This window comes from Vulpes vulpes, chromosome 13 (assembly GCF_048418805.1).
Source record: "Vulpes vulpes isolate BD-2025 chromosome 13, VulVul3, whole genome shotgun sequence".
Lineage (NCBI taxonomy): Eukaryota > Metazoa > Chordata > Mammalia > Carnivora > Canidae > Vulpes > Vulpes vulpes.
The window spans coordinates 79,474,678-79,486,743 of record NC_132792.1 but is presented as its reverse complement, the minus strand read 5'-3'; the positions used below and the strand labels follow the sequence as shown (position 1 = coordinate 79,486,743).

At 43.3% G+C, this 12,066-nt stretch overlaps 1 pseudogene; it reads right to left on the bottom strand.

Annotated features, from left to right (window-relative positions):
* Positions 1 to 1,262: 1,262 nt before the first annotated feature.
* LOC112925252 (protein maestro-like) overlaps positions 1,263 to 12,066 on the bottom strand; it is a 10,888-nt pseudogene continuing 84 nt past the window's right edge.

Genomic DNA, 12,066 nt, shown 5'->3' with positions numbered 1-12,066 from the left:
TGAGTTTTCTCACCTGGAACATGAGGTAATAATAGTACCTTTCTCATAGGGTTATTGTAAGTACTAAATAATACTTGCAAAGCACTTCTTATAGGGTTGTTGTAAATATTAAATAATACTTAGGGTCCAATAAATATTCTCCACAAATGTTACTTCTTAATCCATATGTTACTATTAGCCTGAGATTTTTCAACACATGCTTTACAGACTTTTTTCTCTTTTAATATTTGTATTATGATCTTGGAGGTAATGACTGTTGAGGGTTACAAGAAGCTAAAGATACCCTCCAAAGCACCTTCTCAGTCCCTTGACCAAATTTATTTTATTTTTTTTTTATAAATTTATTTTTTTATTGGTGTTCAATTTGCCAACATATAGAATAACACCCAGTGCTCATCCCATCAAGTGCCTCCCTCAGTGCCCGTCACCCAGTCACCCCCACCCTCTGCCCACCTCCCCTTTCCCCACCCCTAGTTCGTTTCCCAGTCTTAGGAGTCTCTCATGTTCTGTCTCCCTTTCTGATATTTCCCACTCATTTTTTTCTCCTTTCCCCTTTATTCCCTTTCACTATTTTCTATATTCTCCAAATGAATGAGAACATATAATGTTTGTCCTTCTCCAATTGACTTATTTCACTCAGCATAATACCCTCCAGTTCCATCCACGTTGAAGCAAATGGTGGGTATTTGTCATTTCTAATGGCTGAGTAATATTCTATTGTATATATAAACCACATCTTCTTTATCCATTCATCTTCCAATGGACACCGAGGCTCCTTCCACAGTTTGGTTATTGTGGACATTCTTTGGCCAACTTTAAATAGATCTCGCCAATAAAAGGTATTAATAACAAATTGAAAGTATCAATAGCAGATTACAAAAAAAACTTAAGGTAATATTTTCCTTAGCCTCAGAAATTAAAAATAAAATAAAAAATAAAAGATAGGTGACAGAGATGAACTTATGAAGGAAAAGGTTGAGAAATAAGCCCCGAATCTACATATACTTTAAATGTTTTAAACAAAGCATGTAACTTCTGACAAATTTGTCTGGAGAGGAAATGAGATACATGAAAACAATTTAGAATTCACTGTGGATAGACTTATACAATTCCATGCAATTGCCATCAATTGTTCTCCCAGCATCCCGTTTTCTGTTACAATCATGAGAAGCAAGCAGAAGCATGCGAAGAGTTAAAAGAGGGGCAATATCAGCCCCCCAGCAAGGTGCTCTCACTAGAACAATTTCCCTGCTGCTCTGTGTTTACAGAATCTTATTTGCATAGAGGAACTGCTGGAGCTCTGGATGATAGTGGCTCTGAAAGACATCAGCAAAAGTGCACATGAGGGGAGGATTCAATAAACCTCCTTGACTACAATGAGTAGATGTCAAACGCAGAGTATGAGGACAATTGATCTTCAGATCCTCAGAGGTGGAGATCAGGGTCTGCATAGATCTAATGATCTACCCTGGATGTGCCAATAGATTTTGTGCATAATCCTCTGGACGTTTTGTCATTTACATTGCAAGATGGGTCAGTTACGATCGAAATATAATTGGCCTGAGTCATTTTATGGGGAGTAACTTGCTTGTGTGGCTGGCCACCTTCTGGGTTGACACCAGGAGGGCAGGGACCTCTGGGAGCATTCTCTCCTGCCCTCTTACTCACCAGCTGCCAGCAGAGTTTAGGGTTCCTTTATTCTTCTTCACTCTGAAATCTGTTTTCCTTTCTTCCTTTCAGATACAGAGAACAGGCTCAAAATGTTGTTTTGCCAGACTGAGAAAAATAATATTTCCATCCTTCTGTCAAAGGCATTAGAGAGTTCTATAATCCAAGCAAGGGCACTGCATCCAGTATGTGGTCTGGGGGTCACTGAGGGTATGAAAGTAACTTCCAGAAAGCTTGAAGATGTCAACCTTAAAGGATGTTGCTTCTGAAATCACCACATCTCTAATCACATCTTGGGGCTGGTGGGGAGAGCATCACTTTAGAGTTTACCTGGTTATTGTCCCATCAAAGGGGTTCTGGATTCTTTAATTCCTAAATTCTCTTTCTCTCCCTGTCTCTCTCTGTTGTGTGCAATAACTTAAAGAAGACAAGTGGTTTGGTGAAACCTTTTTGTTCGCAGTGGTTTTGAAAAATATTCACCCACTCCAAAGCAGGCCTGACGTCGATCCAACCCCGTTAGGACATATTTCCTCTAAGAATAAGACAAAAGCTCTCTAGAGGATTGAGAAGCCAGGAGTGGGAAATCTACAGTGACAGAAGCTAATGGGCATGAATTAATGTTCTCGTTATGTGGGCTACTGCCCCACAGCTTAACCCCATGCTTCTCGGCCCCTACTCTCCAGTGGCAGGTGCTGGATGGGGCAGGTGGGGCAGGAGCAAATGGTAATTTGCACGCTTGCAGAGAGAGAGATGACACACTGGGCAGGCACCTCCAAGGATTCATGTGGCTACACTGCTGAGTGTCCATAGCAGAGCTGGCAGCAATAGAGGGTTGAGCACTGCAACACAACAGGGCAGCACCACAGCTCGCTTTAGGAATGGCACTGAGCTCTCCCACACTGGGTGAGAGTCACAAACTTACCTTGGCAACCTGGGGTTCTCTGTCCTGTAGATGTATCAGGAGGGAATCTTGAGTCTGCTTAACCTGACTGGTGAAGAATTTCTTCCATTTCCACCTGGCAAAGGCCGCCAATTGCCCGAACAAGACAAAGGCTGAATATCTCAGGTGGTTATTCTCCTGTAAACCACAGGAAATCCCGGTGAACAAAAGGACAGAACCCAGGTCATTACCAAAAGGCCACTGCACCAGATGCATTACCGCCATCCATCGTTCTTTGTTACTTGGTAGGAGATGGGTCAGATCCAGTCTAAAGCTCTTAGCTGACTGAGGTGGGGGCCAGAGAGGAGGCAGGCTGGGTCTTCAATGAATGTCATCCCCAGCAGACAAGACAATCAGACTGGGGATCACTGTGCTAATAATCCCGGCTTCCCAGCTCTGTTCTTTATTATTCAGTGTTTTGGAGGTAGAACATATTTGTATGGTTCAAAATTCAAAATAACCAAATCATTTTATTTACAAAAGTAAATCTCCTTCTATCCCTTTCTGCCTGCCATTAAATTTCTCTCCCATGAATGAACAAAGTTATAAATTGTGTGTGCATCCCTCCAAAAAATTAAGAAGAAAAAGAATAAAATGTATATTACATAGTCCCTTCTCACATTTTCACTCAGTGGAAGCACACCATGCCCCTGTTACGTACCTTGATTATTCACCCAACCATCTATCTGGGAGCTCTTTTCATGTTGATACCTAAAGGAACTTGGGGTGGCTGCATTGTAATTCATTTGATCCATCTCCTGTTGATCATTCCCAGTGTTTCTGGAAGGACACCTCTCTACACCTGTGGTCTGAGTTTCTCCCTCCTGCAGCAGAAAAAACAATTGTGTTTCTTCCCTGACACCCTGCCAACCCTCCCTGCTTTTAGTACCATTGGCTGGTTTGTCCCTGATCGTGTGTCACTGGGTTCAGTCCTTTGTAGTTTTCCACTGTGAGTGGTCTAGTCTGAGTATCTCCCTTTCCTGATGAGGAGACCAAGGCTCAGGGCATTTCAGTGACTTGCTCAGAGTTACACTGTCAGGTGACAAGGAACCAGGGTAGTACCTAGTCTCCTGACCATTGGTGAAGGGATTTTATATCAATGTTTCTTGGTCCCATGAAAGCTCCAGGCAAACCAAAGAGAACCAAGCTGAGCTGGGCCTCTTCAGGGGTGAGGAGCAACTAGAATGGAGAGGGGGGTCCCAGACACTCATCATTTTGCGAAGTATTTATTTTCTTTTTTTTTTTTTTTTAAGATTTTACTCATTTGAGAGAGAGAGAGAGCGCGCGCTAGTGGGGAAGAAGCAGAAGGAGAGGGAGAAGCAGATTCCCAGCTGAGCAAACAGCCAGACACAGGACCCAATCCCAGAACCTTGGGATCACAACTTGAGGCAACAGCAGATGCTTAACCAACTGAACCATCCAGGCACTCCTCGTGAAGTATTTAAAAATATTTTTTTAGCCCATAGGGCACTTCCACAAATTACTTGTGTTTCACTTTCTTTGCTGTTTACCTATGCGTGTCTGCATCTGTGCATGCACATGCGTGCATGTGTTTATAATTCTTTTTTTAAAGAGATTTTATTTATTTACCCATGAGAGACAGAGAGAGAGAGAGAGAGAGAGAGACATAGGCAGAGGGAGAAGCAGGCTCCCTGCAGGGACCCTGATGTGGGACTCGATCCCAGAACCCCAGGATCATGCCTTGAGCTGAAGGCAGATGCTCAACAACTGAGCCATCCAGACATTCCTGTATAATTCAATCCAATACTACCCTAATGCAATAAGACGTACAAGACCCTAGCCTGCTAGGGACCTGACAATCATCCAAACCCAGCACAAGTGAGCAACAGCATAAGACAGGTGGTCAAAAGTGCAATAATAGAGATAAACTGTCAGGAAACAACTCTTCATGAGTATTGCCAGGTTACTATACAACCAGGGCTTCCTGATCAAAAACTATAGTCATCTGGGTATTAAAAAGTGATTACATTGCAAGCCAGTTCTGGAAACTAAGATGGCACCTGCAGAGAGATTTAGACATCTTGGAGATATCTGTTTCCATTCCAGGGAGGTAGAGTAGAGAGAGACCTTCCTCTCCCCACTACCCGCAGAGATGACAGGTTTGCATTCCAGAGCAAAGTTCTTCCTGTCTCTCCAAGTGGGAAGAGAGGCAAATGGGCCAGAAGCTCCTATAGAAACACCAAGTTCCATAATTTCTTCCTCTTGTGTGGTGCAGCTCCATCTGGGGAATTAGGTGTGAGGAACTCACACAAGGTGCTTTGTGAGTAAATAAGAGGTCCATTTCCTGTTCCACATGTATCATCTCCCTGTTAGAGGGCATGTGTGCATGTGGCATGTGTGTAACTGCAGCAGGCTAGCTGGTTAGCTTGAAAGGAATGGATCCCAGAGTCCCCATAGTTTCAGAGTAAACAATGTATCAGTGCACTTCTGCTCAGCTTGCCATGTCACCTGGCAGTGAAGAGGGCAGGTCCTGTAGTCAGAAGACCTGGTTCATATCCATTTACTGGCTCTTTGATCTTGGACAAGTCACCTAACCTCTCTGTGCCTTGGTTTTCTCATTTATAAAGTGAAGATGAATAGTGCCCACCTCACAGGGTTATTGAGAAGATTCTATGAGATAATCTAGGAAAGCTGCCTAGCACCGTACCTGGCACACAGTATTGGTTGCTAAATGCTAACTAGTGTTATCATCACATTCATAACAGAGCATTGAATATACATTGGCACTGTTATCATCATCTTCACCATCATATCCATCACCATCTTCATCATTGGGGTACATATATTCACTTCTCTATAACAACAAAAAATCCTTCTTTATATGTCTTCCATTACCTCCAGTATAATACTTGCCTCTCAATGATCTCTTAGTAAATAAGTTAATAATACAGACCATGTTCTCTGAGCAACACACCACCCTAGGCTCACATTGCAAATCCCACTTCCACTTTAATGACCCAGATTCTTCTGAATTCTCTCACATCATCTAATAAAGTCCTAGTCTAAAGAGTGATGTCTACAAAGAAAGAGCCCAAACTTTTCCCCTGGATCTTGCCCAAGATGATGGTCAGAGTCTTATGGATGACTTCAGCATTCACAGGGCCATATAGTCCATGTACCAGCAGGTCTGGGACAATTTTCTTATACTTTCACACCTGTGAACAAGGTTTGAAAAGCATGAGTAATCCAGAAATTGCTCTCTGTGAGTTGAAAAGCAATCCTACTTCTAATCTTTCAATAACCTAGGACTTGTACTGAGAGTGTGGCTTTCCTCAGGAATTGCTGTAACAGCTCTCATTGAAATACAAGTATTTCCATTAACCTGACCCAAGAGCCAGCTCAGTCTTGAAAAAAAGAACAGAAAGAGCAATCTGGAGAACTTGGCCCAAGAGCACATGAGGCCAGGAAGGGCACATCAAGGAGTGTGGTGGGCTGGATGATCTAGGCATCTAGGGCATAGTGGTACTTTTATAGGGGATGAGATGAAATGGTCACTGAAGTTGACAGATGCTAAAAGCAGAGGTGGGGAAAACATCTTTTACTAAATGGGTACAAACTATTAATAAATGAAACTATTAATAAATGAAATTCACTCCAGAGGGTGATGTCCAGGTGTGCATTAATTGCATCTGCAGCTCTGTTTCCCAACACTGATAGTATTGAGGTATGATGACCCTCAACCCCAAATGAGTCATGCCTTTTACAATATCCTTCCCTTGAATGTGGAAGGAACCAGTGACTTGCTTCTAGCCTACAGTATATGACAACTGTGATGAGACACCATTCCCATAGTTACATTACATTATATGAGTCCATCTTAGTAGGCACGAGTGGTAGAGGCTCTCCTGCTGGCCTTGAAGAAGTAAGATCACATGCTATGAGAGTACAGCTTCAAGGAGCTTAGGTGGCCAGCCAGCAAGAAAGCAGGGACCTCAGTCTTACAACTGGGAGGGGCCGCATTCTTTCAATGGCCACATAAGCTTGGAAGAGGAGCCCAGGCTTCAGAAAGGAATGCAGTCTGACCCACACCTTGATTGTAGCCTTGTGAGATCCTGAGCAGAGGACCCAGCTAAGCCATACCTAAGCTTTTGACCTAAGGAAAATGCTAGAGGATGAGTGCTGGGTCTGTGGTGATCTTTCACACAGCGACAGATAACCAGTACATGAGGCGCCATCTTTCAGCCCTGGGGATGCCAGGCCATGAGGGCAGGCCAAGTGACACCTTCCCCTCCTACTTTGTCAGGGGTCTCACAGACCATGTTGCTCAGGCCTCTCATTGCCATATGACACTTTTTATCATTGGGGTCCTGGACTCTTTCTGTCAGGATGGAAAACACATTCTTCAGAGACTCATGCTTCTGGAACTTGTTTCCAAGAGACCAGGGGAGTAAGTCAAGAAAGTATTGATCTGAAACTGTTCAGAGTCATACCCATTTTAACCCCAATCCCTCCATCTAAAGAAAATTCTATGTTGCCTGCTCAACTTAGCCCTTCTTTCTCCACCTAAAGACACCTAATTTTTGCTGCAAATACATTAGTTTGATCCACATAATGAAGAAAACAGATGGAAGAGGAAAGACGTAGAGAAAAATAATTCAGGGCTAGAGGAAAGTTGGTTGAGGTAGGTTGGGGGAAGTAGGGGACAGGTGTTCTAGGATCACCAAGGGTGTGCTAGAGCTCAGAAGAAAGGGGGCTTTAGACAGTTGCTGTGAGCTGAGAGCAGGGATCCTTCACAGGACAAGAAATGCTATACTGCTTCCATCTCAAAGAAAAGCATTTCCCCAACCTTTCTTACTCCTCCAGCTCTTGCCCAATTTTCTGCTCTACTTTGTAGCTAAACACCTTGAAAGATGTGTCTATACTTGTTTCCTCCAGTTCCTCTCTCCATGATCTCTTGACCCTTCTGCAGTGAGGTTGATGCCTCCCTAACGTGGCTAGTTCTCAGTACTCATCTTCCTCAACTTCTCAACAGCAGTTGAGAAGCAGTCTTCTAGTTGACCCAACTAGCAAAGCACATCTACAAACATTTCAGGGCACCTAAAGGATGTCCCACCCCAGAATGCATACGTCTGAGCCATTAAGATTAGGAAAAAAATGCATATATAATACAAATTTGGGATGCTGTGTGGCTAATGCAGGAATCTACATCAAGGACTAAACTCTTCACTGCAGGGCAAGAGCTGGGTAACCTCCATGGTGAACCTCTGATACCAGGAAGGCTCCAGTGTTCTGTGCCTTAGAGGACACAGCAACATGTGCTGGTGTCAGAACCAAGAGGATGCAAGGTCCAGACAAGTTCCAAGAAAAAGCCACCTCCCCACCATCCTGAGCAGTGCAGGGTTGCAGACTGGACCACAGTCCTATTAGGTATTTAGGTGATTACCGAGCCTCATCATTATTTCTCAGTATTCATTGCAGTTCATTCTATACTTTTATATAAAGTTTGCAGCAAGCTAAATTCTTCCCAGCTCATCTTGTTATCCTGGAAACATTCTGTCTGTGTTATAAGAAGTGTCAGGCTTTTTTCAGAAGGCGCCTCAGTGGAGCTATGGAACGAATGCAGACCAGGCAAACACACGTTACAAGTGGCTGTTGGGGAGGGACCTCTGTTTCTAATATTTTGTGACAGATCTTGGAAAAGAAAGACATCATTGACATCCATTTCTTCTTAGGTTGGATGGTGGGGATCGCAGGGACCGGCCCAGAGTTCCTTTCTCTATTTGGTCCATGGACTAAAAGAAAACAGAATTATCATATGAGCTGCAACCACTCTTCTAAGCCTTGTCATAGATGATCAGTGTCATACAAAGCACAGTACCAGGGTAGCAACATAGAGAAGCAACATCTTTGAGGCGTGTCCTTTTGGAACCTGTCCCCTTGGTGAGGAGATGGGATAGTCCCATCAAAAGATAAAGAGCAGGAGGAAATGCAGCAGGAGCATCCAGATGGTTTGTCCTATGGTTCTCATCACATCCTAGAGCCTTCTTGTATCATAATTACCAAAGAAAGAAAATAAAGAGTCTGGGCCCCAAACACAGATTCTCATGAGTTAAAGTAAAGAGTAATATGAAACTTCACGGTTTTTAAAGTTTCCCAAGAATGTAAATTGGTACTGCATTTTAGAGGGAATCTTTATATCATTTCTTACAATTTTGAAATATGTGTATCTCTCAGCAATTCTTGCATCCCACAGATACATCATATACTCAAAGACATACATAGAGGATATGTACTATCACTTTGTAATGAACAACATAATGTTCTTTAATAGTTGTAACTAACGATTTAATATAAATAAGTTATATATATATATTACAAGTATACAACTACAGATGATCACAATGCAGTCATTAAAAAGTATATTGGGCAAAAAGAAAAGCACAAAAATATTCTAAAAAGAAAAAGGAAAATTTATATAGATAATATATGTTAATAAAAATAACTTTTTGGAAGAAAAAAAGAATATTGGGAAGATCTACAAATGCTAAAATGAACTCCAAAACATGCTGTTGAGTGAAAAGTGAAATTTAGTGTGCTACTGTTGGTATGTAAAAAGAACATTAGAAAGGGAAATATATATGTATACATATGCTTACATGTGCATAAAACAGGGAAGGCTACCCACAAGAAGTTGTCTTTTTAAAAAAATATTTATTTAATTATTCCTGAGAGACACAAAGAGAGACACAGAGACACAGGCAGAGGGAGAAGCAGGCTCCCGGTGGGGAGCCCGATGAGGGACTCGATCCCAGGACCCCGGGATCACACCCTGAGCCTAAGACAGATGCTGAGCTGCTGAGCCACCCAGGTGCCCCCCACACAAGAAATTTTAACAAAAATTGACACTGAGGTCAAAATCTAGCAACCAGGTTGAGAGGAACACTTACTTTTTCATACTTTTTTAATATACCTAGTTTTGTAATTTTACCATGTGTATATATTATTTTAAATTCATATTATCAATAAATACAGTTCACAAAGTATTTCTAATCCACAGCCTGAGTTGAGGTACACTAGTACAGACTAGTCTGAACTAGTATAAGTCTGAAGTAGTGGGGTGCCTGGGTGGCTCAGCAATTGGGCAGCTGCCTTCAGCTCAGGTCGTGATCCCAGAGTCCTGGGATTGAGTCCTGCATAAGGCTCTCTGTGAGGAACCTGCTTCTACTTCTGCCTGTGTCTCTGCCTCTTTCTCTCTGTCTCTCTCTCTCTCTGTGTCTCTCAGGAATAAATAAATCTTAAAAAAAAAAAAAGTCTGAAGTAGTATAATAGAATTCATTGCCAGCTCCAAAGTCATGAAGACTTTTTTATGTTTTCTTCCAACATTTTTTATAGTTTTAGCTCTTACATTTACACTGTTGATCCTACTTGAGTCCTTTTTTTATGTGGTACATGGTAGGAGTCTAACTTCATCAGAACCACTAACTTTTGTTTTTGTTAGAATTTTTTTTGAGTTGGAGAAATGCTATGCAAGCAGCTGCAGAGGTTCTCCATGGCCAGCCACCATAAGGTCACCCGAAGAACTTTCCCTCTCCTAGTGCCCTGGCTGAGCCTGAGACCAAGTCTATTACCAACTCTGGAGGTGAGCCCAGGTATTCATAATTGTAAAGCTCACTCAGTAATTCCAACTAAAGTGAGTACTGACCAATCACCTTGGTTTGCCCCACAATACTGTGATTTATAATAAATATTCAATTGGCCTTTGTCCCCATTCCTGGCACAGAGCTCCTTAAACCTCTTAGAATTTTCAAAGCGATGATAATGATCAAGGCGTCTTTTGTCATGTTAATGAGGATACTTCCAGAAAGCCCTTTCTCACCAAAGAATGAAGCTGATTGCCAGGGGAATAAACCTTGTGATTGGAGGGCTGGAAACTTCAGTCCCATCCCCTGCTCTTGGGAGGATGGAGGGGCTGGAGATGGAGTTCCACAACCAATTACCAATGATTGAATCAATTGTGCCTAGGTAAAATGAAGCCTCAACAAAACCCCAAAAGGATGGGGCTCAGAGGGCTTCTGGGTCATTGAACATGTGGAAAATCTGAGGAGCATGATGCACTCAGGGCATAGAAGCTCTATGGCATAGGGCATAGAAGCTCTATGCCCTCTCCCCATACCTCACCCTATGCATCCCCAATCTGGATTTTCCTGAGCTATATCCTTTTATAATAAACTGGTGACTCAGTAAACATTTGTCTGATTTCTATGAGTTCTTGTGGCAAATTCATCAAACCCTCGGAGGAGGATGTGGGGACATCCAATCCATAACTGATTGGTTATAAGCACAGGTGACAACCCAGATTTGCAACTTGCATCTGAAGTGAAGAGAGAGGGGATTGCCTTGTAGGATTCTGGCCTTCACCAGTGGATCTGACACTATCTCTAAGTAGATAGCATCAGAACTGAATTGAATTATAGGACACCAAGTCAGTATCTATTGAGAATTGCAGAATTGATTGGTTCTGTGGGAAAAACATGCACAGCGGTTTCCTGAGACTTGGGATTTTGAGTGCTAAGACCAGGAAAGCCCCAGGCAAACCTGGACATGTTGGCCACCTTACTTACTTATTTGAGTTACAAATGTATTTAAACTCAGGTGGCTGACAAAACTCGGTCCTATTAAACAGCTGTGCTTTGGAACATTTGACTCTGATCTGGAGGTGTGTTGGGAGTTGGTTTCTCTCCACTGTCTTTGCCCCTCCGCCCCTGCTGGTTTCTGTAATGCTTTCTTGGTCAGAAGACACTGGACAGATTCATGAAAACACCTCCTCATCTCCAGCCCCTAATCTCTATTAATTCTTCATCTATGGCCAGCACACCTCCCCTCACTATTACAATGAGGATCTTAAATAAAAGTCAAGGAAAAAAAAATCACCCCTACCAATTAGCAGTATTTTCCATGTTTGAATAAAGGCATTCCCATAAGTTTTACATCAAGCCAACAGTTCTCACCCCTGAATCTATGCTAGAATCACCCGGAGGACTTAAAACACAGATCCCCAGCCCTGATCCCCAGAGTTTCTGAACCATCAACTCCCAGGACCCTGGTCGGGGTCGACCTGTGACATCCACAGACCCTCTCTGGTCACCAGTCGTGGTTGGCCATGACATCCCCTTCTCTCTGGGGACCCCGAGCAGGGTCGGCCACAACATCACCTCCCCTCTGGGGACCATGTGTGGGGTCAGCTGCGACATCATGTCCTCTCCCGGGGCCCCAAGTGGGATTGGACAGGACACCCTGTCCCTTCCTGGGATCCAGGTTGGGGTCAGCCATGACGTCCCCTCCTCTTTGGGGACCCAGGGCAGGGGTTGGCTGTGATGTTCCCTCCTCTTTGGGGACCACGTGCAGGGTCTGCCGCGATGCTGCATCCCCTCCCTGGTCCTTGGTCGAGGTTGAACGCGCATAACTCGCCTCCCAGGACTCTGGTCGGAGTCAGCTGT